Source organism: Galeopterus variegatus, unplaced genomic scaffold (assembly GCF_000696425.1).
Source record: "Galeopterus variegatus unplaced genomic scaffold, G_variegatus-3.0.2 Scaffold1033, whole genome shotgun sequence".
Lineage (NCBI taxonomy): Eukaryota > Metazoa > Chordata > Mammalia > Dermoptera > Cynocephalidae > Galeopterus > Galeopterus variegatus.
Window position 1 is genome coordinate 357,252 of NW_007727144.1, and position 3,015 is coordinate 360,266.

Sequence of the window (3,015 nt, forward strand, 5' to 3'; positions counted from 1 at the left end):
GTTTAAGCAGTAAAAATAGCACATTTTCTTTAAAAGGGGTGTTCAGAGCACTTTTCAAATGGTGCCCAAACCTCCTTCATTTTATAGTTGAAGGAATTAAGTAAGACTCACAATAGATTGTGCTACTTTTCAAATTAATCTTTTGCTGTATATGGATGCTTTATCTCCCAAATTAGAAGATAAACTTCCAAATGGCATCACTTTTGTAGACATCTTCTCTATGCCACCTGATATAGAGACTGAGGACATAGCAAATAATAAATGCTTCCCAAATTAAAATGAATCGAATTTCTTCTTTTTTCTCAGCAGATAGAACAAAATGGAAATTCTTCTTACTGATAATGGCAGCGAAGTGACAGAGTTCATCCCGGTGGGTCTGTCCAATCATCCAAAATCCCATATTGCCATGTATTACATCATGTTAGTGGTCTACCTGGTCACATTGATGGGTAACAATCTCATTACCACTGTGGTTAGAGTTGATGGGCAACTTCATATCCCTATGTATTTTTTCCTAAGCAACCTGTCTTTCCTCGATATCTGCTACTCCAGCAATTCAGTGCCGTTTATGTTGTTCAATGTTTTAAGAAACTACCCCACTATCTCCTGTAGAAGTTGTTATACCCAGATGGCCATATCCCTTTTTCTGGGGATGACAGAGTGGCTCCTCCTTGCTGTCATGGCTTATGACAGGTTTGTTGCAATCTTCAGTCCCCTGCATTATACCATCATTATGAACAATCAGGTTTGCATACAGTTGGCCATGGTGACCTGGGCCAGTGTCCTCCCTTTGGCAATAATACCAACCATTGCATTTCCTGCGCATTTTTGTGGACACAATGTCATCAACCATTTTACCTGTGAGGTGCAGGCCCTGTTGAAGCTCGTTTGCTCAGACACCCCAGTCAGACTTCTTCTGGGTCTAGCCATCAGCATATTCACACTGCCCCTGCCCCTCACCTTCATCCTCATCTCCTATACTTGCATTGTGGTTGCTGTGCTGAGGATCCGCTCTGCAGAGACCAGGCTCAAAGCTTCTCCACCTGTGGATCCCACCCAGCTGTCATCACCATATTTTATGGGACAGCCATCTACATGTGCCTGAAACCTCAGTCAAGGGAATCCCAGGACCAAGGTAAATGATCTCTGCATTTTATGGTGCTCTGACCCCTATGTTGAACCCCGTTATTTACACCTTGAGGAACAAGTATGTGAAAAATGCTCTAAGGAGAATAATCAGTAAGAAAGAGTCCTAAAAGGATGTGAATATCCAATGAAGGCTCATCTAACCAACGGTTTGATATTGACTTGTGAAAATAATGAGATAGAAATACTAAAATAGTATTTTAGAAAGGTAATTAGCTTCAAGTGCATTGTTTTCTATTTTCAACAGACCTGTAAAATAGAACATCCTTCCACTGAGAAAAAGGTGTTAAACTTTTATAATGCCATCCGTTTAAGTAGTAAATTATGGAGGACAGTCTTCAGGGACAGTTTTTGAAATGAAATAATAATTAGGACATTGTAAACCTGAGTCATTTGATTTTATTTCACTATGTGAGAAATATTCCAATATTCTAAGATTCTCTTTTGTAGGTGATGAAGAGCAAAGTGGCAAATGAACAATTCTTATCTCGTTGCTTTTTGTCCAAGGTACGTCATGCCCCAGGCTTTGAAGTGATGGATGTGAGTGGAAAGAGAGAGGAAAATTACTCAACTGTTTATATAGGATTCCAAATAGAAGAACCTCTGCTGAAGCAAGGAGCCCTTCAAGACTAGGTACTACTGAGAGCCCGACCTGATGACCCTATGGAACCTGAAAAAATACACAATTGCAATGTCTTCATCAGCAGATAGGGCCCTATTTTCTCTGTCAGTGTACACTAATCCTTCCAACTTCCATAGGTTTTCTAAAGACGTTGACCTCACAAACATAGAGCAAATTTAACTCAGGCAAAACGCTTTAGAAAACAAGTAAATATTTACTGTATTTTGGGGTTACAAAAATTATAATTTTCATTATTTAAAAACAGATGGAGAAGTAAAGATAAATGGAAAATCACCCATAATCCCAACACTCAATGAAGGTTCATAGATTTTAGAATCAGGCAGACATGTATGTAAGTCTGCCACTCACAATGGTGTGGGATTTAGCTAGTTATTGTCCATCCTTAAACTTCGGTTTTCTCATTTATAAACTGGGGATTATAGGCGTGACTACCACACAAAGTCGTTCTGAAAATTAAATGAGGTAATACAAGTTAAGTTTCTATCACAATGTCTAGTACATGCTGGACACAAAACATGTTGGCCAAAAAAAAAAAAAGATAAAAACTGTCAATGTGCCCTTTAATATTTATACCCATTGTATGAGTGGTCATTTGCCTATGACTATACCAATAATGACTGTATCATTTAAAAATAATCCATGACAGTATGACAGACTGAAAATTGTTCTCATTGTTATATTAATTTGAATTTATTTCACTAGAAGTGAGGTTGAATGTTTTCCATGTTCATTGGTTGTTTGTATTTAGAGTCAGAGTCTTTGAAGTTTGGTCACAATGACAATGAGCCAGCCCAATTTTGGAAAAAAGAAAATGCTGCACTCAGCGATATATGACTAATAAAAAGCTTCCAAACTTGTTTCAACCTGATTGACTCCACCATTGCTTTCAGATACAACCTGACAGGCAGACCCCAGTTTGATTCATTCTGTTTTACTCTAGTAAGCACTCTGGAATTAATACTTTATTGGTCAACAACAGAAGCTGGCTGGAGACGATTGTAAATGCAAATGGGAATGAGAAAACCATGGGAACCCTAACAAAGAAGTCTTTAGAAAGGGAATCAATGGCGTTAATGCAAATTCTGTTGTAACATTATCAAGTTAACCTTGAACAAATTCTTGTGTAAGTTTAATTTCTGGTGTTTTCTATTCCTTCTCACTTAATGTAAAGCACTCCTGAAACTGAAGGAAAGGTACTATTAACTAACAAGACACGATGAGCAGAT

The 3,015-nt window shown here is 38.0% G+C and overlaps 1 pseudogene; it reads left to right on the plus strand.

Moving 5' to 3' along the window:
• The first annotated feature begins 319 nt into the window (after window positions 1-319).
• Window positions 320-1,256, plus strand: LOC103591814 (annotated as a pseudogene).
• Window positions 1,257-3,015: the final 1,759 nt, after the last annotated feature.